Source organism: Anser anser (assembly GCF_964211835.1).
Source record: "Anser anser genome assembly, chromosome: 3".
Classification (NCBI taxonomy): Eukaryota; Metazoa; Chordata; class Aves; order Anseriformes; family Anatidae; genus Anser; species Anser anser.
Window position 1 is genome coordinate 40,275,465 of NC_139722.1, and position 23,762 is coordinate 40,299,226.

At 44.0% G+C, this 23,762-nt stretch overlaps 1 protein-coding gene and 1 long non-coding RNA gene across 6 annotated transcripts in view; both read left to right on the top strand.

Moving 5' to 3' along the window:
• ANKRD6 (ankyrin repeat domain 6) overlaps window positions 1–23,762 on the top strand; it is a 122,035-nt gene that overhangs the window by 20,946 nt on the left and 77,327 nt on the right. The gene's annotated exons all lie outside the window — the stretch shown is intronic.
• LOC310897670 lies at window positions 7,409–21,951 on the top strand. Its single transcript, XR_014582470.1, has 3 exons — window positions 7,409–12,860; window positions 12,944–12,975; window positions 13,540–21,951. It is a non-coding gene; the product is annotated as an uncharacterized lncRNA (long non-coding RNA).

Below are 23,762 nucleotides of genomic sequence, written 5' to 3' on the forward strand. Positions count from 1 at the left end.
CTAACAAGGTGATACGGAGCGCGTGGTCAAGGCTGGGGAGCTGTGATGAGTCCCACAAGTACACCTTGGGAAAATTATCCACCACACTTTACATAATAACAGCTGATTACTAATAGGTAATAATTAACACATAAACATAGACATGGGAGTTTTGACTTCAAGAATACACTGGGGAATTTGATGCAGTGGAGGAACTGTATGAAGGAGCTGCCTGCGGTTTGCTCGTTCTAGGAGTCCTTGCTTGTGAAAGCTTGCAGTTAGCAGAGTAAGTCTCATAAACTTGTCTATAAACTTCAGTTTTTCGTTAGGTATGACTTGTTGTCATGTGTATCTCTTTGGGGAATAACTTTGGGGAATAATACTGACAAGGATGATACTAATCCATCAAATGAAATTCCTGTGTTAAACACATAAAGGAAGAAGTTCCTGTTCTTAATAGTTAGTACTTCTGGCCCTACAATTAATGTAAGAGCTCTTATGGTGTGCATAGGGATGTTTCCTTCTCTGTAAGTTAAATTCTGCAGCTCCATTACAGGAAACACTGCAGCATCTGCCAGTCCCTTGCTTCAAGGGGGCTGCCCTGTCTCCGCAGGCTGCTGCCAGCTTTCTGTGTTGGCTGCTGGCGTGTTTGCTTGGCAGTCGCTCTCACCTGGGAGAGCTTTTTAGAAGACTCTAACCCATATTTCCTATTAAATTTTTTTGGACAAAATGTCTCACTCGGCAATTAGGCTGCTTCTTTCCGTCCTGCATCCAAGTTCTGTGTTTGACTTTGCGATGTATGAGGGATTTGGCTGGGAAGTTTGCCCCTCTGTGCTGTTTGTTCTTCTGACCGGTTGCAGCAGCTGACAGCCCTTCAGATCTCAGGGGGAGACCTAGTAACACACTTAACAGGCAAATATCTCATTTTTTTCATTCCTGAAGGAACCTGCCCTGGCAGGGGGCTTGCTGGGGAGCTTAGCAAGGTCTGTGGCCTGGCTAGGTGAGACCTTCTTCCCTCCTTTCTTCCTTTACAAGCAAGAAAGGAGAGAAACCAGAAGTGGATGTGAAAGGATTAAGAGGCAAAGCAGCCTCCTCTCTTGCTGCCTGCAGGGCACTGCACTCGGTAGCCCACACCACCAGCTGTGCCTGTTGCAGAGGCGAGCTGGCGCCTCTCCTCGCAGACCAGAGGCATCAGATGCACTCTGTGCCCTCCCTGATGGTTTCGTTGTGCCAGGGGATCCTAGGGACCGAGTCCCTCTGAAGAGCCCTCCGATCCTGGGCACACGTACTGGGACAGTGCAGATCTGCCAGGCTCGCGCACCGCGGATGAGTAAGTAGCATCCATGATAAGCTTGCTCCTGACTTCTAGCCCAGTGTTTTTCTGTGTGAAACCGTGCAGACTGATGTGAGGGGGAGGTGATGACTCTTCTCCTCAGAACACTTTCCATGGCTTGTTTTGTCCTCCGCCGTACTGAAGCTGATACTGTAGGGATAAAACACTTTGAAGGGGATGAATGATGTGTCATAAACCAGCACTGCTTCATTTGCTCACTTGAGAGAATCCACTGCAACACCCACTCCTCTAGCTGGGGAGCACAGCACCAACTTTTAGGGAAGAAGCAGACCACAGATGGTTGCAGAAAGTAGAGCTGTAGACACAGGAGGTTCCCTGCAGGCGTGCTGAAGTACCCTCTTCTCCTGTGCCAGCAGGTGACTCGCTCTCCTCCCAGCGAGGAGACTCCTTCAATCTGAATTAAATTGATGACATTACTGTAAAATGGACCCTCTGATCTTCACACAAGGTGGAGGAGGTGGCATCTTCAGTTCCCTTCAGACCTTGCCCTTGTTTAGTAGAATTGTAGAAAGTATTCCTTCAAGTCAAAAAATACCAAATGTGAAAATCACAGTGTGCAGCTGCCCAGGGAAGGTTACAGCCCCAAGCTGTGCTTCCTGCCGTGCGGAGGGGAGGAATTTTCAGCCCAAGCTAAAGGTTTGTGTGTTTTTAAGTCTGGACTGATGCCTGGTGTTATTGCTGCAGGTCTCCAGGACCTAGCGCCCAGACTTTATCATGTTTTGCAGGCTTCTCTGTGCCCTCATCCCTGTCCCCATCTCCCTTACCCCACCTTGCCACTTCCTTTTCCATTTTGTGAAGATGGGGCTCTTTATTGCATGATACTCAAAATACAGTATGAGGGTGTTACAGAAGAGGATCTGCTAATGGAGTGGTCATTACCAGGTGCTTGCTATTTTCTGTTTATGGGAGATCTGTAGCTGTAAGAATGGCTTCTGTCTTAGTCCTTTTACAGGAAGGGGAGGCAGCTTGGGGATGCCTTGTGTGGCACCATGTGTGCAGCCACATACCTTCCTAGGGACCACAAGTGGATGTGAGTGGTGGTGTGAGCCGTGTTCCTCTGAACCTCCTGAGGAGGAGCGATGCCTACTGCTCACACATAGCTGGATGTGGAGCTGGGTCTCGCAACAAGTGGATTTGGCCAACCATCTAGATATGAAATCTCATAAAGAACCTCCAGATCCAATTTTTGACCACTTTTTTTTTTTTTTTCCATGAGGAAAAATGATGTTGACAGGTTTCTTGCCATATAAAATAATCACGACTGTTTTGTCTTGGCCCTTTTGGTGGAAGGTAAGGTTTTACTATAGCATGAGCTTTTAGTTTGCTGGCGAGATCATCTGATGTGGGTGTTCCTGCTGGTTTTATTTCGCCTCTGTTTTACACAAAGTGAGCCTGAACTGATTACAGCGTTGTCTTTTGTGCTGGATGGACAAATAAAGCAGGACTGATCTAATTATTTTTTCATAACTGCCTCTTGGAAGACACATCCATCATTTTGTGGGCAAATTCAATAACCAGAACACGTTTTCTTCATTTTTGAAAGTGTGGCTTGTGAAACGCATGTTGTTCTTTGGAAGCAAAGTGTGTTTTAATGCACAGTGAAAGTCTCTGACAAACACATGCATAGCCTACAGGGAAAAGTAGCTTAATTCTCCTGTCTTTAAAGATTGGTTTCATCTTGGAGCTTCTCTCCAAAAATATGATTAAAATAAGACGCTGCCAGTGGTTGCCTTGAACAGTTAAGCCACTTAAGGAGTGAGGATTTGGAAAGCTTTCTCAAAATGAGTTAGCAATCTCAGTTTACCATTCTCTCAGAGAAAGACATTTGTGTGGCTTTCTTCTTCTGTCAAACAGTATGTAGATATTTTAAAAACGATTTATTCCAAATATTCCCTTGCTGAAGAAGGATTCCACCATCATTGGATGTAGTTGTATTCCCATATGAAACCATCCTCTGGCTCGCTGGTATCTAGTATTTCTTCTGTCAAGAAGATTGTATGCAACTCAAGTCTCAGAACTGAATTCTTGCTACATTCATAGTACAAATTAATTTATTTTAAAAGTGACTGTTTTTTCATAATCTACTGATATACATGCTTATTAATATTCTCTAACCTCATCCTTTCACAGAATTGTTGAGTTTGGAAGGGACCTCTGGAGATCTGTGGAGGCGGCACACTGCATATTAGAACAGCACATTAAATACCTGAAGGGAACTAAATCCTCGTATGCTGTGCTATGCTGATTGAAGGTGAAACCACTTTTGGATCAGAAGCTTTCAAATGTGTTGCTGATCCCCAAATAGTAACATGCCACTATTGATTTCATGTCTAGTAATCATTTCAGGGTTACCCTCACATCACTGTCCCTTCTTTGTCTGTCACCCTTGATCGAGCTTTGGAGCGTTGAGCATCTGGTGAAGGTGGTGACAGCAGTGAAAATGTAACCGTTCAGAAGGAGGCAGCAAGGATGCTTGCACCAAAGGGTTTACATTCTGGATTCAGCTTCACAGGTGAAGCAGTGGGGTCTTGTCAGGAGGTCAGTTGTTCCAAGGGCAACTGGACAAAATCGCCAGGGTGTTGCAAGATTTGGTCTCTTCAAGATTTGGTCTCACATTATGAAGAGAGAGCATACTGGTCAAAATCTTAAGCCACTAAATATTCATCTCTTGATTTTTATTTTCAAAAGCTTTAGTCATCTCCAGCTGTCACAAAGCTAGCCTCCTAAAAGACAGCCTCTCCTCCACCTTTTCCATCATTAGTGGATGTTGAATTGGCAGTTGACTAACTTAGTGGTTCTAATCTTGCCTCTATTTTCTTCATGGCAAATCTATGACCCATTTGTACTTGAAACGGTGTGTAGTTCTCAGGTCTCTGTAGGGATCCCCTCCTGTCTCATGTTAGTTGCTTTGCTATCTGTCAGGTCACTAATGGTCGTGCTGTTAAGAAGTAAGCCCTTGATGAATTGTGAGGGCTTAAGGCAACCTTGCCAAGCTATGGGCTTGGGGTGTGTATCAGACATCGTACCAACAGCTTATCTCTAAATCATGGCACGGACGCAAATGTAGATCAGTAGTACAATTATCCACCTTGAAATCCGGTAGTTCACCAGCACTGGGCTAAATGTAAAATGCATGGTGATAGTTAGGAGGCAGAGCAACAGGAAGCTGGCCACAGCTCTGTGCCAGATGAGGAGCAACTCAGACCTTCAGAGGGCTCGGGGAATGCTGAATTCTGTGATCGGATGGTCCTTCTTTACTGTCGAGCCACAGAAGCACTGCCTGGACGTGGTAACTTCATCACATCCCACCTCTGCTCCTGCTCTGTGTAATCAGTTTTCTCACTTTCCATTCGTACATTGGCAAGGAGGTGAGAATTCTTTTCCTAATATTTTTTAAGGAAAAAAAAGTATTGGGATAGTGAAGCATAAATTTGGTGAGAGGAGTAGGGTGACAGGCAGGGGGTGCCAGCCATACCCAGATTTCTCATGCAAGAGCTTCTGACAGTGCTTACCCGTTTTATTTCATGAGTTTTTAATGCCGGCATCCTGAAGGCTAGTGTAGAAAGTGTACATTTCCACTCCCTCAAGCTGTAAGGGGGTTAAGTCTAGGATTCCCATTCTCCTTCCGTGCCCGTTAAAGGAAAAAGCTGGTGTAGCCATGGCTTTCCAGAAGGGGCAAGGAGAGGGAGGCGCCTGCTCATGATCGGGCTGGGGCAGCTCCCCGAGCAGCTCGCAGGGAGAGGTGCAGGATTTCAGGCACACCTCGCCTCTCTGCATCTTGCAACCACAGCTTGCTCCGTGTTCCTCTCTCCAGGACCAGAAAGCTTGGGGTGGTATTTCACAGAACCTAACTTGCTCAGGACTTGCAGGAGGTGCAGGCTGTTCCCAAAAAATGGGGTCGTCGGCACACCTGTGCTCATATATTTAACCAGAGATGTTAATCTGGGAGAGACCATTGCTTTCTATAAATTACACATTTGGGTTGTTGTTACTTCATTAATGATTTTACGGCCTGTCCTGTGTATCTTTTTGCCTACGGTATGGTAAATTCATTTGGATCCAGCAGAGGAGAAATGCTTTGAATCCATCCGGCCAGTTAAGAGAGCTGTACGGTCCCATGGTAAACATCACCGTGGGCGTGTGAGAGCTGAAATAATAACTGTAATAGTCTGAGTTCTTTTACAGCCCCTCAGGGCAAGTGCTTGAGATTATTTGCCGTTGGATACGAACTGGAAGCAGTATGTGGATTGGGATTAGGAAACCTTTGCATTAGCCTTGCGTGACAGGGGAAGAGCCCAGGTAAATCCCCACGGGCTAAGGGGACTTCTTGCAATACCCTTTATCTGCAGGACAGACGTCATGAGGTATTCAGAAAAGATTCCTCTCGAAAACAAATTGCTGAATTTCCGTATTTAGCCAGCGGACCAGAAGGGCATTACTGCCTTCTGCAGTTTTTGCTCGGCGTCCTGCACGGCGCTTTTTCTGTTTGTGCCTATTCCCGTCATCCAGCTGGGCAGCGGAAGGAGGGCAGGAAGGAAGGTCACTGCGTGCTGCGAAACCTCTCCCACAACCTCCTGTTAGCAGGCTCTTTATTTTTTTCTGGCCTTCGGAGCACCTGCTAGCTGCCCCTCTGGGCACATCTGCGCGGGCACCATTCGCGCAGGCCCGGCTCTGTGCTACACCCGGACCAGAGCAATGCAAACGCGTGCGTAACTTTTTTTCCCTTGTTAGATTGACCTTGGGAGTAAACCTGTTCCCTGGGCTATTTCTGTTTTAGGTACGTGCTGGGTGGAAGTATTAACTGTTGGCAAAGTTGCTAGCTAGTCCATGGTTTATTAAACATAAAGTAAACAAACTGATGCTGAGCAGTGTCTGAAGAAGTGTGTGATTTCTGCTCCCTGCTACCCTCAGGGACCTCTTTTCTCTTACCTGTGTTATTGTATACAAAAAGCTTAGCTTGTCTTTATGATCTCAGTTGTCAGTAAAAACAGCCAGGATCTGAAATATGAAAGCCCATCTCACCTCCAAAAAAATATATATAGTATTTTACCCTATATACAGACTAGTATGGTACAGTATTAGAAGTGCAACCTGTCTGCCTCTCAAAAATGAGTAGGCAACTCTGAAACCCTGACAACTGTAGCTAATTCAACTTTCATTGCTCTTCCCTTCTCCTGAGCACATCCTCTGTACAGCCTGGGAACTGCCTGGTGCATTAGAAGACACTGTCAGACCTGAGCTGTTGTGCGGTCCTAGGCGTTTCAGCCAGGAGGTGGGCACTGGGTCCAGTTTTGGACTGGTTTTCCCAACCCCACAGGGGTAACAGCAGCTGCTGGCTCTGGAGCCTGCACAGCTACAGCTGTGAGTTACTTCCAGCCCTGCCTCTCCCCTCGTGGAAGTGGTGGTGGTGTCTTCTTGAAGAGAGAGGTGGTGGCTGGGAGGATTCCTTATGCAGGCTGCATCTGCTCCGTGCCTCCTGCTCCTGTACCCAAAGCGGGACAGCTTCTGATGGCTGCCGTGCTCTGTTTTTATCACAGTGTTCCTCACTGCGCCAGGAAATATCCAAATGAGAACTCCCACCCTTTTCTGGCTTCTTCAAGCTAGATGGCTGTCACTCTTGAGAGTGATAAATACGAGTTTGAAATGCTGACTTTATATTGCTTTTTAACTTTTGTATTCCTTCCTCCGTTTCAGCTGGAATCGTAGAATCCTTTAGGTTGGAAAAGGCCTTTAAGATCGTCAAGTCCAACCATAAAGCAAATTAAAAATCAGTCGCATAAAAGTGTATAGGATAAGGTCGTGCAAGTTGGCAATATAAATTCATTGTGTATGATGGGAGCATAAAAACAAAATGAGAGGTTTCAGGGGGTCTTAGGATAGTAATTCGTGAACAGTGAGCAAAATAACAGGCTGACATTTGCTAGACTTAGTGGGATCCCAGATACAGACCAGCAGTGGATTTCATCGTACATATTGCACCACCGTTTCTTTGCCAGTGCAGAAGACCCCCACCCAAATGGAGACAAAACATCGTGTACACTCCTGTGCATATGATCGTGTCTGGAATGAGTAAGTATCCTGTGCTGGTTTTAATTCAGGCAGCCAGTTTGCTGGCTGGATATTTCCTACTGGTTTCAGCCCCTGGAGGCTGGGGTATTGGCAAGTCTTTGAACAGAAAAACTAAATGTAACTTAGGTTGGTGGTTGGTTTTTTGTTTGTTTTCTTTTTTCTTTTTTTTTTTTTTTTGTTTTTCCATTGAGGCCATCAGTCTTAATAATAATGACAGTTTATTTCCTTACGTCATCTTCTAAAATCAAAGCACTGGGGCTAAATAGCTGAGCTTCATTAAGGAGATGAACAAAAAGAAGCATCTGGCAGAACAACAGAGGACAGTGTAAAAATAGAGGCATATGCTACTGCGAGTAGCATTAGTCATTTCTGATATTATTTTCTGTATGAGCCTTTGCTCCGTTCAGGGTAGAAGACTGTGCCAGCGAGGCCCATTTTCAGGACATTCACACAGTGTTCCTTCTTCCTGAAAATATGCCTGAAGTTTGGGGGAATGGAGATGTCTTACAGCAAGGAGAAATCTTTGCCACAGGGCTAATTTGATAATGTATCCTAAATAAATCTTCAAAAAGCAAATCAGCAGTTTTTGTACTGCCTTTAGTTTATTTGATTTTTTTTTTCAATATGCTGTTTTCCTAGAACATGGGTCCTGACTCATTGTGATCAGTCAGTACAAGGATCCTGTAGAATATAACTTAAACAAACACACTCTGTGTTTTTACATATTTGTTTGTATAGCCTGTACAAAGAGGGCAGCTTGCTTTGCCTTAGGTTTCAGAGCTTTTGCCCTAGGCTATAATGTTACACATACCAAATAGAAGTCTATATTTCAGAAACATTAATATTTTTTCATTATTTTAAGCTTGAGTTAAAGCTTAGTTAAAGCTTTTAAAGCTTGAGTTTCAAACTTCTGTCCTTGTTTCTATTTTTTCTTCTGTTCTTCTTCATTTTGTCCTTTTTTGTTCTTTAAGTTACTTTATCTGACTATACTTTCATCTTTTATGCTCCTTTTAAGAACCATAGCTAGGTGCAAACAGTACCGAATTACCTTTCAAAGTGCCATTGTATGTCACAGTAAATCTGGAGCCAGAATCTTTATAGCTTGTAAAATAGAAGCGTAACGAAATTAAATTAATTTCTTAACAGCACAGAGAAAGTCGCCATCAAGCCTAAGAATGGAATACAGGTATTCTGGTCACATCACCGGACCCTGCGACCTCTGTGTCTAATTACTGCTTTATTTCTCTGTCTGACCTTTTCAGCTTTTTGTCCTTTTTCGTTTCCTAATTTGAGCTCTTTGGTGCTGATAAAGGTTGCTTCAGGCCTGGGCACTCTGCAATTGCTTGGAGGTACGCACAGAATAGCCTCTTCGCTTGGCTCTCAGTGATGCTTTCCATCGTGGTAGTAACATAGGCAGGATGCTGTTTTGTGCCTTTTTTTTCTTACAGCATAAATATGCTCAATAATAATATAGTGGGATTTTAGACAAAATACTTATTAAGGAAGACTACAGAACATAGATCTATTATTGACCATGGAGAACAGGGGCTTCAGGATTATTTCTGATTTATAGGAAGAATTATTTGCACTGTTATATTTAGAGAATTAATGTTTCTTGAAGTAGTGTTTTTGGCATTTTGTTGAACATTCCCTCATGTTGATAATCCCTTTGCCAAGGGGATTAATTTAAAGTTTTCATAGTCAGTAATAAATACAATAATTGTGTATGCTGAATGCTACTAATTATAAAACAAAAAGTGCACTAAAACCAGTTTTCTCTTGTAAAGATGGTCACAATTTCTCCCAGAAATAAAAATGTTGTTCAGCACTTCCAAAAGTGGTGAGACCGGTGCTGACACAGGAGAGGTTCAGTACTTGTCTGAGGCTGTTTCTCTTCACTCCAGTTCTGGTGGTTTTGACAGTCAGGCATCACATTTCTCTATGGTGAAATTCAGCCTTTGCCTTTCTTCAAGAAGATTCTGACATCCTGGGAGTTGTAATCCCGTGCCTTCAGAAGGAGCAGGCCAGGAGATTTGGCCAACCTCCTTTCAGTGGTGTGTGGGGACAGGACAAGGGGCAACGGCCACAAGATGGATCCCAGGAAGTTCCGCACCAGCATGTGAAAGAACTTCTTCACAGTGAGTGTGACGGAGCACTGGAACAGGCTGCCCAGGGAGGCTGGGGAGTCTCCTTCTCTGGAGATATTCAAGGCCCATCTGGACGCCTACCTGGGCAGCCTGCTCTAGGGAACCTGCTTTGGCAGGGGGGTTGGACCCGATGATCTCTGGAGGTCCCTTCCAACCCCTACAGTTCTGTGATTCTGTTTACAGTGGAGCCAGCATGGGTAGGTGCTGGAGAAGAACATTGCTTTTTCATGCTGGATTGTCGATACAGATTTTTATATTTACGTTAACAAACATTTTCTGACGTAAATTGCCATACTTCTATACTACGTCCTCTACAGACAGCTTAAAGGATTTGAAAAGCAGCTGCAAATGCTCAGCTTTTAATGTGTATTTTTCAAGTAATTTGGTTACCAAAAATGGGATGATGTAGTAGTTAACTTCTATTAGAGGAGAAATACACTGGTGAGGTTTACTGTAATTTAATTCTCGTGATCCTACGCAAAGTTATTTAAATTGAAAATACAAATATCAGTGTTCATATGTCACTTTGTCCTTTGTTGAGGTGGAGAGATCTGGAGAAACATGAGTAACTTGAATAAGTAGCCTAAGGTTTCTTTATCAAGCTATGCTAAATGAATTAAACATGGCCTACTTTACAATAGCAGTGCTTTACTTTGTGCATCAGGTTAATTAAGGTGGTTTTAAATCACAGTCTAAGTCATACCGGCATATCTTGTTCACAAAAATGAGCCTCTGCATTTTTTTTTTTTTGCTTTGCCTACTAAAATCCACAGTTCTCTATCCACTGGTAACGTGTCCCAGCCTGAAAGGTATATTTTATCATTCAGCTTTGTATTCTTTATTTGCATTTTGTTTGTGATTCACTGTGCCCAACTGGTAGTTGCCTCCGGTACTGCTGCTTAGTCAGTTCGTTCCTATTTTTGCATTTGTACCGTTGATTATCCCCATCTAAATATGGAGCTTTGCACTTCATTGACTGCATCCTCTTTATTTCAGACCATTTCTGCAGTTCGAAATTACTTTGAATTGTGGATCCTGTCTCTCTCTAAAGGACTTGAAACCTTACCGATTCCAGTGCTACTCACAGGGTTGAGAAGTGTAATTTCTGTTCCCTTGGTCAGAAATGGGACTATTGAACAAAACTGGACCCAGAACAGATGCGATGCATGTGGGACCCTGTTAGAAATGGCCAGTCAGCTTGATAAGGAAGCACTGATAGCTACCGAGTACAGATTTTCTAAACCGCTTGTGTACCTATCTTGTGCGTATACGTTTTATTTCCTTAGTTCGTGTGTCAGTGTCAAAAGTTTACCTGTCAGGATGCAGACACTGCTTTTATTTTTGCCTCCTGTCAGATTACCCTGTCAAAGGGGAGCATTAGATCAGGCTTAATCTTTTGACAACTCCTGTGCAGGTTGGTTTTTGTTACCTCATTGCCATTTCTGTATTCACGTTGCAGCTGCTCAGCAATTTTTTTTCTGGTCAGTTAAGGTAAGATGGCAATTGGTAATTCTTTTAGTTTTTCTTTTTCCACGTTCTCGGTGACAGCGCTAACCTACCTTTGTAGACTTTGTCTCCCCTCTTGTCAGTGAGTTCCTCTGAGTGGGATGTTCGGGAGGTATGTTAATGTAGTAGTGTATAGTAAAGTTAATTATTCTTGAACCTGTTCTTTATCTTTCATGTTCCCTATGGCTAATTCTTACTTGAACTAATTGTTAAGTCTTTGGTTGCAGTTGATACTCTACAGATGTTAGTGAATAAAGCATGAAATTGTATGGGCCTGCTTGCATCATCTATTGTTGTACTTCCTCCTCTTAGTTCTAAAGCATTTATTAGATACTTGGTTTTTGAGCCCTTTCTGAACTTGATCCCTGTCTGATTTTTATCCCAGCATGACTGTACTTGTCCTTGTCTTTGTATTTTGTATGATTCATTTCTGATTTCCATCTGAAGAGGTCCTGAAAGTTCATTTCTGCTTCGTGCCTTTTGTACCTGTTGGGATGGGTTTGGCATTACGTTAATAAATACGGCTCCTTTCAGTAACCGCTGAATTTCTTCTCCCCTTTTATATGCAAAATCAGTGGTGCCCCACCATTTCTGAAGAGCAGGCTGCATACCTTGTCTGAAGGGCAGCGAGGGCTGTACCAGACCTGCGGGATGAGCACCAGCTGCCCGTCCACCAGCAGCTTCCCTGCAGCGGTGGTCCTGCCTCGTTCGCAGATTGCTGAGCTTTCTGTGTGCTTCCCCGAAATGTCTGCTGGGCAATTCCTGCCTCTGCCTCGCTCCTGACCTTTGCCAGCTTTTCTCTTGTGTGCTGTCTAGGGTCAGCAAGACAAGGCAGGAAAATGAGGGTCTGTACAGGCTCAGCTGGACCAAAAGCGTCTCTCTTACCTTGTCTCAGACAGTGACCAGACGTGGATGGCTAGGGAAGAGAAAGAAGAAAGAACAGCAGAAGTGTTATTTCCTCCTAACACTCTCCAGAATACTATCAGTTCAGGGACTTTCAGAGACAGATGTGGTTTTGTGTATTTGTCATCCCTCAGTAGATTTCTTTTCCTCGTGCTTGAGCTCTCTTCCTTGTCCCCATATAATCTTTCAGTGTCCTTAGTCAAGGAGTTGCGAAGTAACTCTTTTTGTTTGCTTTTAAAACTGGCTTCTCCCAGCTTCCTCTCATTTATTTATCTAATTTATGTTGGAACGGGCAGTGAACAGTTCATCCACGTGCCACTTATGCTGAGCTGTCCCCTGTCACCTCCCTGCAGTTTCCTCCGTTCCTTTCTAGGGAGCTCTGGCTCATTTAGGCACTCAGTGTATGGGGGCTGCTGTCTCTTCTTTGGGTGGGGAGCCCGGGGCTGCACACAGGATTTGAGGTGCAGGCTTTGGTTTATGGATCATGCATTTACTCAGTGACATTTTGAAGACCTCTTGTATTTTTTTTCCCTAGCAGTTTTTAATGCTTGGCCCAGTTAATTCCCAAGACTTCAGCCACTGCTGGTTATTGACCCAACGTTTCACTGACCTTCTCGTCACAATCCAAATATCAGCGATCAGCTCAGCATCGTTTTATCTGTGAAATCCAGCTCTCCAGTTGTGTAAGAGAGGCTCTGTACTTCCTTCCACCTCCTGCTCCCCAGTCCCATCTCTTCCTCAGCCCAGCCCTGCCCTGATCTCTCCGTCGCTGCACCAGCAGAGCCTTCACATCCCACCTGCCTCCCTGCGTGGCCTGGTGCCTGCTCAGCGAGCTGAACCCGCTCACCACGGGGTCAGGCCAGGGAAGCATCAGGAATAGGTGGCCAAGCACATGACAGAGCGTAAGTGCCCTATTTCAGCAGGAGCGTGCTGTTGAGTCATCTTAGCCGTGTCAGTGACCTGTGCCTTTGGGATGTGCTTGCAGGGTTTGGCGGTTACTCTTGATTTCCTAGCACAGTGAGTCCTGCCGTTTTGTTATCACGTTCACCCAGCTGGCTTCTCTTTCACTTCAGGTTTCCTGAAAGCTTTGTGCCCTACTGGCTGGAAGGAAATCTGAAACTGTGGCTTTAGCCCAGCCCCGGGCAGAGAGGGCCATCCCCAGCTCCTGAGGGGCGGGCTGCCTGCAACCTGCCCCCAGTGCCCTTTGCATGCTTTCCTTCAGCTTTTAGGGTCTGGAGAATGAAAAAGCACTTGGCAGTTGAAATCGATGGCTGTCTGGCTTAACACATTTGCACCTCAAGGACCACTGCTGGCCAGAGAGGCGTTTCATCATTAGATATTACCCTTCTGTCCTCTAAACAAAGCCCTGGGAGACACCCTCCTGCCCTTGCCTTCCTCCCTCCACATCCACAGCTTCTGCTCGTGCACAGCCTCAGCCATACGTGAGTCTTCCCTGGGCACCGGGCTGGTGATGGGACACTGGCCAAAAGAAGTGCTTTTCAGGCACACTGTTACACAAATTAGAGGTATTTCCAAGCATTTATTAATTGCAAAACTTCTAACCTTCCTCCTTCCTAAAAGGGTGAAACAGCTGCTGGAATATCTCGCCCTGCCAGGCTGGACCACGGTGACCGCTCAGGCCTCAGCTCTCGAAGCCGGTGGTCCCTGGGGTTGCGGCCATTGACATGTAAATGGATGGGCGAGAGGCATCCTTCACTCCTACAGCTCCAGCAGCAGATGCTTCACAGGCCTGTATCGTGTTGAGGGGATCAGCGAGTCAGTTGTGATGCTGGCTTTTGTCTGTGCAACATAATGTAACCCTGCTGGTTTCCTGTATACAGCAGCTGAGACTGCAGTACATATATTCAGGTGTTCGAAACAGTTTTGCCTTTTTTCTTTGGGAAGAACCACTGATAAATTCATAACTAAAAGGTTTTTTTACTATTCAAACTGTCATCCGTAATGTGTTAGTTACAGACTTTCTCTGGATTTGTATTAGAATAATCAACAGAGTAACAGTGGCCTAGTCTCTATTTCCTAAATTTCACAAGCAGAAGTTTGTGTTAATTTTGTAAGGTGAACCGGTTCTTTTGCTGCAGTGTAGTTGATGCTGAATATTTTATCAGGCTATATTCACACAATTGTTTATGTCTCCAGCAAAACTTCCTTGTAATCTTCCTTTTGGGACTCAACCACTGCTGTAGCTGTAGATCATATTTTTTCTTACAAACTGTGGCATTATTTTGGAAGTGTATCTGGCCTAGAGAGCTGATGCAAACATTTATATATTGTATGTCAATTGAATGACTGAAACATTATTTGGGGGATATGAAAGTACTTAAAATGGTCAAGAAGCATTGCTTATATTTTAAATGAACCGTAGTTAATAGTCAGCTTTTAGGGAAGAGTGATGACAGAGCGGTGACAGATTCGGGTGGAAGGGAAGAAGTACAAGGTGCGGCGTGCACGCTCAGGAGAGCTGTGTGAAAACACTGAAGTCACGGCGCTTTGTGCTGAGGAAAGAGCTGTATGTTTGTACAGGTCTTAGAGATTAGGCTGTGAGATTTAAATGTCAGCGTTGCTTCTGTGTTTTTATAAAGCAGGTGAAACCGGTGACTGGGAAAGTTAGGTTCTGTGAAGTACTCAGCAGCTCTAGGAATCATGCTGCTTTACTTTTTACGTTCATCTGTGAAGGGAAAAAAATATGTATTTTATGGCAGTGATGCTTGCAATAAGCCCCAAAGACTCTGCTGTTTATCCTGGCTGCTTTGCTTTCTGCCATAGCAGTATTTCAAACACCAAAGCTTGTCTTTTCTGACTGCGTTGGAGGTCCCCATGGAGAGGACCAGCATGGTTAGGGTGGGAGTTCACCCAGTTCGAAACTGGAAGCTGCAGTAATGCAGGGAGTGCGACTTGGGCAATTGCACCAGAGTGGTGCATCTTCCTGAACATTATCTGAAAACAAATGAAATAGCAGGAAGGATTTTTCCTTTCCTTTGCCACTTTTGCAGTGATGCTTATTACTCTGATGTGGCATTGCTAGTCTTTCATGAGACGTCCTAAGAGAGTGACGGAGACAAGACTGAATTTCTAGTGTAAATAATCAACAGGAATTTTCCCTTTCCTCACCTAAATATATATATTAATATTATAGAGTCACAGGATAGGTTTTCTGTAGCAGGTCATTCTTTAGAGTCTTTCACATAATTATGCCAAAATGCTTCAGTGACTTTAATAATAGTGTCGCAGAGATAATTAATAACAGAGAAATTAAAAAGCTCAGGCAAGAAAGGAAAGATACATTTTCACCTGGGGTTTAAAATGACTTGGAAACTCAACAAAATAGGGAGATGCACGAAGGCTCTTCCAGATGATACGAGCTGCAAAAAGAAGAGTTTTGTACCAGCAGTGACAATGTGATTTTGGAAAGCAGTCCAAAATGAAACATGGCAGACAAAGCTTCACTCAGAGGCTAAGACAAGATGTACGTCAGACGTATTTCTGTAGGTGGCTTATCTGATTTGCTCACGGGTGAGGAACAGGTGTCTTGGCCCATCATGTTATTTAGTCTATTTAAATTTGTCAATGCATAATAATGCGAGAATTTAGCAAGAGATCCTTTTTCCTCCCGCTTCCCCCTGTATTGAGGCTGCTGTCTGTATTGCTCCCTTTTTTCTTTTTGCTCTTTCTTTTCTAACACTCGCCCAGTGCCTGAGATAACAGAGTTTTTCACTTCAACAGCAAGTGGAACACCTGCTACGTGAAATCTCTCTCTCTCTCCTGAGTGAAAGCTTCAACCAACACGTCTTGTCGATGGAGATTAAGGCCTCGGCAGAGCTGTCTGGGCTGGACGTCTGCTTAATACAGGGCCTCTTCATTGTCATTCTGCCTTTCTGCTCCTCCCCATTAAAAACCAGTGACTCTTCACCAATTCATTCATGACACTGAGAAAAGAATGCCTAATGCTGCAGCAGACGTTTACACAGATAAATAAAATGTAGAGCATGCATTCAGCTGGTAAAATGAGCTACTTTCCCACGTGGAGGGGGGATTAAGCAGGCTGTATATTTGCCTTCTGCAGCTGCTGCGGGAAGCCTTTGACGGACAGCAGTGAAATATATACGCACGTGTGCATGTACACACTAGCGTAGAATAACTGGTCATGCTTGCTATTCGTGTATAATTTTGTTTTGTTTATGTGTTTTGGTAAAGTCACACGGCAGTCTGCAATTATTTTTTTTGTCCTCAGAAGGTTTGAATGGTTTTGCTGTTAAGAGCTACTGAGCATTTCCACTAGGACATTGACAGCACAGTGTCAGCAGAGAGAATATTTATTCAGCGTGGTTTGTCCGGGGAAGAAGCAGTGCAAGGAAATGTGTGTAGGTGTTTTTTTGGCCAGGGCGTGATGCCCTCGAGACACAATCCTTGCTGTAGGAAATTGCACAATTTACTCAGTTAGACATGGGTATGCTGGTAGTGTGCTGTAACTGTTAGAACCATAAAAACACGGAATCATTTAGGTTGGAAAAGACCTCTACAGTCATAAAGTCCAGCCGTTAACTTAGCACTGCCATGTCCACCACTAAACCAGGTCCCTAAGCACCACATCTGCACATCTTTTGAAGACCTCAGGATGGTGACTCAACCACTTCCCTGGGCAGCCTGTTCCAGTGCCTCCCAACCCTTTCTGTGAGGAAATTTTTCCTAATATCCAGCCTAAACCTCCCCTGGTGCAACTTGAGGCCATTTCATATACAGAAGACTCAACCAGGAAGATGCCTTTTAATTTGTCATATGCAATCAAAATCCTCCTGATTTTTTGATCAGATACTGAACTAGTTCTGAGTTGCCAGAGTGCCTTTGAGAGTTTTATTTTAGATGGTTTGTTCATCATCTTCGTGATGCCAAATGTAGTTTCCCATTTAATATGATTTTGTATCTCCAACCATAACTAAATTCTTCGTTAGAACTTAGTCCTCATCACACATTTAGGTGGTACTAATTCAGAAAAGGGGGAAGCTGTGCTTCTCCTAGGAGATGGAGTCCATCAGAGAAGCCTGGTTAGAAAGGAAGAGAGGGTATCAGGTAGTCAGCCGTACCTCACATCAGCAAGGTGGTGACGAATGCTTCTCACTTCAGTTTGGTCATGCAAACTAATTTGATATGAATGTTCTATACTAAAATGGGATATTATGTGCCGAATTCTTCACTAAGAGCAATTTCTGACATGTTTCCTGATGTCTTTAAGGAGATAACTGCTTGCCACTGCTGTTAGATAACAGAGTTGCTAGTCAAGCGTCAGAAACGTTTATCCGGAGTTTTCTCTGCTTTTTGTGATTCAGTCCTTCCAGACACAGAGTATTTGAAGTGGTTGTCCTAGGGTTAAGAGTTTGTAGAGGACGTTCCTGATGTTCCCTCCCTGCTGCCTCCCAGCTGAGCTGCTGGTGGCCGTGCCAGAGCTGGCATTTGGTGCTTTCCGCAGCTCCCTTCAGTTGAGGTGCACCTTGCCGGCTGGGAGCGCAAGCATGAGAGCTCTGGTGGAAAGCCCAAGCAAATAAATTTGTCTTGAACACGTGCAGATCCTGTGCAGGGTAGCATAGGTGGACTGCTGATGCAGAGAGGTGGGAGCTGCTCAGAGGGGAGGCATCTTGGGTCCAGCTGTGAGCTGGTGGGGAGCAGAAGCTTTTTTTCTGTGATGATGAGATGGTTTATGTGCTGTGGTGGTGGGCTTGCCTTGCCCTAAGGCAAAGGTGTTGGGGTTAGCGATGGGCCTTCCTGGGAAAGGCTCAGGTGGCCCTTGAAGTGGAGGGGCTGAGGGTGCAGGTAAGCAGATGTCTCGATGTTCTTCAGATGTTCTGTGGGGAATATAAACCCTGGCTTTATATAGTGCCTTCACATCTTCTAGTGGGAAGTCCTAGAGGAGTGTAAAACATTTTCCTTCCAATTAACTGTCCAGATGTCGTAGAAGGTTTTGCTTCCTCTCATCAGATAGAAGCAGCGTTTGCACAAGCAGTCTGTTGGGCTCTCACCTGGCTTCCTTGCAGCCACTGCTTTAAAGTCCTGTTTTTAGAAAGTCATTTGTATGTAATTGCAGTGCACATTGTAGCAGGTAAAAGTTTCTGGTGCTTGTTTTAATGTTTGTGGTGTGTGTTCCTCAGGCATAGCAGCATGACTGGTGCTCCTTCTGTTTTTTACTGCTAACTTTTGCTAAAGTGTTCCACCAAGAGGCTTTTTTAACATTAAAAAAAAATATCTTATGAAGCCTTTATTGTTTCTGCTAAGTTTTCCCAAGGTGTGATGTAAGGTGCTTTCCCGTTGCAGAGACTGGTTGAGGAGGTGTGTCAGAGATGTCACCTCTTCTGCAGGCTTCATCCCTGTTGCTCGCTGGCACAGAAGGCATTTTCACCTGAATACCCAGCTCAGAGGCGGTTTTGCTTAACTTCATTCTGTGCCCCTTCCCGTGGATGTTTGTTTTTGTGTTTAACTTTACTCTATTTCACTCAGTCTTTCACAGAAAGTGGAGGTTTCTGGTGTCTCTGAGGAACAGGTGCTGAGGGTGGCACAGGTTTCACCAGGCCGTGCCGGCTGCCTTTCCTTCTTCTCCCAGACCATCTCCCTGTGGAGCTGAGGCAGCTTTTCCTTGTCACCTTCCTCACTGGCAGAAAGTGTGATCACAGATTTCAGGCATCTGTGAGATGGTGGTCACTTGCCTTCTGTGTGCAGAGCTGGCAACAGAAACCTGGGCTCTTTACCTGACACAGTTGGTGGATTGTTTCAGCTATGGCAGGCCTTTGTTCTTTGTTGACACAGAAATAAACCTTGATGCTGCATCCCTACCGAACTGTATGTCTGAAACTTGCTAAAAAATCAGAGTGTTTTTCACAGCTTAACCAATTCAGTATGAGCACCAACATTTCCTTATAAAAGCTGTAACAGCAAAATACACCTGTTCTGACAAGCGATTATATCAGGGACTTTCTGAACTGTGTGCTGCACTGTGGAAATGGGTAAGGTTTTCTGATTTTAGTTCATTCCTGAATAATGTAAAACAGAGTCTTCTTAAGAAACATCCAGAAATACTTTAAGCTGCCATGTACCTCATCAGCCTGCACAGATGTCAGTGGCTCGACTGCTCAGTCGTGTGCAGCCTGGCTGGAGATGGCTCCTGTCTAATGCCTGTTCTGAGCGTAGCTGCGCTGGCTGTGGTTCTCCATTTCCGTCTTGCTTAACCTTGACAGACTTTTGCTTTTGTGAATCAAGTGTCTGACAGAAGTGAGGATAAAGAAAACGATCCTCTGGCTGAAGATCAGCGCAGGTGACATGAAGAATCTGGGTAAGAGGACATGTACTTGAAGAACAGCTTATATGTGATCGCTTTCTTCATGAAAGGCAACTGTGTATCTGCTGCCTTGGCATTGCACTGCCTTCAAAATGTACTGGTTTCACCCGAAATCACAAGGTAGCGGTGGCCATAAATGCCTGCCTTTACCTTTCAGTTGGTCTTACTTCTGTTTTTAATGCTTAAGCACAGTAATGCGAGCTCTTATCATCCCAGCATCTCCCAGCAAAACTTACACTGCTGCTTTATGAATTGGTGTGGTTAGGAATAACAAGTCCATTTCAAGATTTATTTATTTTTAATGCTTTAAGCTCTGTGGCTATCTGAAACGGGGATCTTTCTTTGGCAGTGGTGCTGTGGATCAAGAAAACAAAAGTCAGACCTCAGAGAGAGGGTATTTGCATGAGTGCTTCTTCGCTTTATTTAGGGAGGTAGACCTGCAGCATAGGATGAGCTAAATTCTTGCAGCTTTGCCAAATGAGCTGTGGCATGCTCTTACTCATGATGATACCGCAAGTAATCAGCTAGAAGTTACTTTCCTGGATGAAATACATTTAAACTGCAGGGAAGGAGAGGACTGTGATTTATTTTGATCGTTTATCCCCATGATATTTGCATCCTGCAGTATGTAATATGAGCAGCTATTTATAATGGTTTGTTTTCTTCATGTGACACCATAAATCAAGAGGGAGGTTTAAAAAAAAAGTTCTCTTAGTAACATCACCTTCTTCTCTGAAGAACCCAGGAGGAGCTTAGGTCTGGATGCTCCAAATGAGTGTATTATTATCTTTGAGTAGAACAATATATTTTTGTGTTGGGTAATATGTCTGTGCCACCTGAATATAGGAAACACTGAGAATAAGCCTTATTGTTTTTTATTCTCATTTCCAGCTCAGTGTTAAAGAAGTAGTTATAAAACTCTTCGAGTTTTTGATAAACATTTTTTTCCTGTAGGTGTCAGAGTAATTAAAGTGTAATGACTTGTTTGAGATAGGCTTGAAAACAAAGCACTTAATAACACAGTGCTATACTAGCCATTACAGAACAGCTGTATTTTTGCTCTGCATAGTGGAGAGGTCATAAATTAGGGTGGTGTACTGTGCAAACCCAGTTCTTTTTTTTGTGTTCAACTTTACTTACATTGACAAGAACACGAACATAAATTTGACAAAAATATATATAAACACTAAGAATTTTACATTAAGAACACAAGAGTGTGAATTAAGTGTATTTGGAGAAATAGAAGATAAATTTAGCCTGGAATCTGTGTGTAACAGACGCAAGTGATACCAGTTTAAGAAGAATGAGAGACTTGGAAGGAAATGAAGCAGTGACTGAAGAACTGTTTTACTTGTTTGCCTGCTTGTGTGCCTGTTTGTCGTACGGTTGTGGCAGTGACACTGGGCTGCCACTGGAGCATTTCGGTGCCCTGAGACCGTAATGCCTGTTTCATCCCAGCATCTGGTGAGATTAAGTATTAGTGCTGCTGTTTAATGAACAGCACGAATGTTTAATTTGCGGATGTGAGTGAATATTTCGGGTTGTTTTTGTTTCCTCTGGTTTGTAGTCTACAAAGCCGTGAGGATGAACAAAGCCTTCCGGACTGCCTACTACATAGATTAATTTACAGCTGCCAGTTTATATTAGTTGTTCTACTTATTCTGCCTGAGTGCTTTTTTTTTGAGGAAAGGAGTATTTCACAGCCGATTGTCTTGCAAAGAGAAAGGAATTAAAGAAATATAAGGCAAACAAATTCCAGCTAATGAGGCAAGCTTTTGGCAGCTGAATTGTTTTCTCTCTTTTCTGCTAATTTTGTGTTACGAGACGAGTCTGAAGTTAGAAAACAAAATTTAAGTTGGGTTTTGAACTTTGTCTTTAGCTTACTCCACTGTGCTTTGGCCAGACGGGGTGACCCAGCAGGGCTTTTTCGTTGCCTCTTTCTGTGCTCTTTTGGGAACGAGAGCAGGGGTAGGCGATGCATCGTGGGTGGACTCCCAGCTCTAACCCAATTTCTCATCTGCCTTTTGAAAAACCTGGCTGTACTGTAGGTTTTGACAAGCTGATCAGCGTATATCTCTTGCCTCCGGGCTCCGAAGATGCCTTAGGTTTATCAGGAGCCCCTAATGCCCTTTATATTATGCTGTTACCCTGTAATTCTCCTTCTCCCTGTCAGTGTCATGGCACAAATGACAAGGCTAGGCCTTCTGGACCATTACAGATTTTATATTCATACGGAGATCCACACCCACTTAGAGGTGACTCTGTGCATTAGTGGCTATCAGTGAGGACGTGAAAGAAATACGAGAGTTTATCCAAGAGCCTGCTGAATATGTCCGAGAGCACACGTACCGAGGTGTAAGCAGTCAGTACGTGTTTGTTCGCCTTTGCCTTCCTCCCCCCCCCCAGTCATAATAAAGAGTGGCTGATGTCTTAGCCCAGTATCTAAAATAATTGCTCTGGGGGCCTAAAATAGTACAGAAGGGGATTACTTGGTTTACTTAGAACAGAATTGGACACGTTGGGAGATGCTCCCTTCTTCCCTGCCCCCAGCAGAGCTGGAGCTTTTTGTTACCCAAATTCCCGACAATAGGATCAAACTGGGGCTTTCGTGTCTAAATATAGTCCTCTACAATCCCATAGAAAGGGTTCCTTCCCCCCCCCCCCCCCCCCCCCCCCGCCCTCGCCTGGGTTGCAGGATGGAGAAAAATGCAGGCGTTACGGGCCTGTTTGGAAATCAAATGGGAGACAGGGAGACGTGAAGCCTCCCAGAAGTTACGAGCAGAGCTCCCACTGATGGAGCAGCTGCTCCCAGGTTCCCCAAGGGAACCTGCCCAGAGAAGCTGTGGGTGTCCCCTCCCTGGCAGTGTTCAGGGCCAGGTTGGATGGGGCTTTGGGCAGCCTGGTCTGGTGGAACTGGGTGATCTTTAAGTCCCTTTCAACCCAAACCACGCTGTGATTCTGTGAACCCACCAGGTGAGCAGAGCAGAGCCGCTCTCTGTGGAGATGTCCTTGGTGACTTGGCTGCTCTAGCTCTCAGGCAATGCAAGTAAGTAGCCTTGTTGGCTTTTGGAAGTATTTTTTCTTCTGCTTATTGTAGCAAATGTTCTCTTCTTTAATTTACTCTTAAAACTTTGGAAGGCAGCTCTTAAAATCGCTCGTGTATTTTGATGCAAGTCATGAGAGAGATACACCGTGCACAGGTATGTATGCATACACACGCACACACATACACACACACATGTATATTTTCTTTTTTCTGGTGAGAAGGTGGTTTTGCTCCATAGTAGGTAATTAGTAGAGGGCATGATACCTGCCCTCTGATCTCGGCTTTCTTCTGTCTCTGTTGGACTTCAGCTTTGGAGCCTGCAGGTGTCCAACTGTGGCGGTGGTGCAGATGTTTGCTGTGCAATGTGCAGCTTCATCTGAGGAATATTCTGCTCCTTTTTTGGTCTTTATTCTTCTGAAGGTCTTTTAATTTAAAGACATTTAAAGAATGTTGTTCCTTTAAGTGTTTCATAGCAGCCGCTGGAAGTGTGTGCTCCGCTTAATAAGAATGTTTTTTGTTTAGTGTGTCAGAAGCTTCTTGTTATGTACTGCATGAAAGGCTTCAAACCTTGTAAGCTGGTTTTGTGTTTCAGAGACCGTGTGGCAAAATGGAGCTGGTACTGGGTTTCTTCTTTGACATGCAGGGGGTACTCACAGTTAAAAGTATACTACCAGTCCACCTAAAACACACCAAAACTCAAAGCAAAATATAACCCTTAAAGAAATAAAGGAAAAAAAAAATCACTTCAAAGGCCTCAAATGTTTTTCAGTACTTTTTCAACTAGTTCTTTTGAGGTTTCTAGTGCAGTCAAAAATAAGTATTCATTAATCAGGATATTGAAGATTTTAGTGGTCAGCTTGTATGTATGTTTTTGTTTCATTTAACGAAGTAGCTGTTAGTGGGGGATTCAGCTGATGTCGGACTTTATTATTTTTGCAAGAAAGATAACTGATCTCATTTGAAGCGGGCATGCTGCATAGAGCACTCTGACAGCAGCAGTGATGATCTTCCCCAGGTTCGCTCAGCACTTGTGGCAAAATCTCTCCGCTTCACAAGGACTCCACCAGGAAAATGGATGCTGGTAGGAAAATAGGAGTTATCCTTCACAGGGTAGCTGAATCTTCTTTGTTTATTAAAAGTCAATATTTCTAAAATTTAGCTATACTTTCAGAAGAATAAACATAGGTCAATGTGAATTTGCAACATATTTTAAAACCTGAATTTCCTGTAATTTAGTAATGACAATTCAAGTATAAATACTGAAGCAACGTCTAATTGCTGCTGAAGTTTTAAAGACAGGCCATGAATGGTGAAAACTGGAAACTATAGATGCAGATGTCGATGTTGTAAAAGGAATAAGCTTCAGGGAACTGTGTTCTTTCCTGCAGATATAGGGATGGACTCTTTGTTTTAAGTTTG